Source organism: Arachis ipaensis, chromosome B05 (assembly GCF_000816755.2).
Source record: "Arachis ipaensis cultivar K30076 chromosome B05, Araip1.1, whole genome shotgun sequence".
In the NCBI taxonomy this organism is placed as follows: Eukaryota; Viridiplantae; Streptophyta; class Magnoliopsida; order Fabales; family Fabaceae; genus Arachis; species Arachis ipaensis.
In genome coordinates, this window is record NC_029789.2 from 148,169,885 (window position 1) to 148,171,078 (window position 1,194).

Genomic DNA, 1,194 nt, shown 5'->3' on the forward strand with positions numbered 1-1,194 from the left:
TTTTTTGTTAATCTTAACCATATGTATTCCTACATATTAATAATAAATTTTAAAATAAAATAATTATATTTATAAATTTTATTTTAATATAAATACTAATATATTTTTTTATTAAAATTTTTTGCCTCTTCAAATATTTTTTTCAAGTTCCGTCTGTACTCCTACGTACTCTCATTTTTTATTAAATTAATTTGTATTGATGTAGAAAATTTGGAATTATAAGGCTATTTTAGTTATTTCATATAATATTTTAGTCTTGTCCATGTGTATCCAAACATAATACTAGACGTTACATTAGTGTCTTGTCCATCGTATCCAAACACAATACACAAAAGATAATTTTTAGTGTCTCCATCCTATTGTCTCCGTTTCAGTGTCATGTTCTGTCCTGTCTCTAAAAACAAACGCATATTTCTGTAAAATTTAACTCTAGAAACATATTATCAAAATATCATGTACTTTTATGGTTAAAAATACATGTCAAAATATTATTGTTCGAGTTTTTTACGTCACTGCTTTTGTAACATAACAGCTCCTAGCTTTCATAAGATTGAATACCAAAGACAAGTTTGTAAAACTTAATAGAATAAAAATCTTTTTGTACCGCAATAAAAAAAAGTTGCGCACACCCATTGAATTCGATATATATGGATGGTGTTTTAGTAAATTCTTGAAATTATGAAATGAGAAGAAATCAAATAATATTAGACAAAAAGATTTTAACGTTATTACATACATTATAATATATATTTGACGAATTAATAATAATGCGATGTTATATTACCGTCTAAGAGTTAATAAAAACATTTGTCAAGATACCTAGCCGTTACATTAGAGGGGTTGGTTGTTAACAATTTAATTAAAAAATTTTGAGAAGAAAATGTTGTAATATTTTAAAAGAGAAGGTAAAAAAAAAAAAGATAAAACAGATCAAAATAATTTACCGTATTTTTTAATATTTTAAAAAGTGGACAAAAAATCTAAGATCAATAGAAAGGCTGAAAGGGTTTAATCCACGCAACAGTGGAGGGAATATGTCAAATCAAGTATTAGAAAATCAACTTTTGATTTTAAGTATGGTTGACATAATTGGTTCGATACTTTCTCTAAAATATCTATTGGTGTCTTTTGTTATTAAATTGTATCAAGTAACATGATCATGATGAGTGTTTGAATAATAAAGTTTTCACTTTC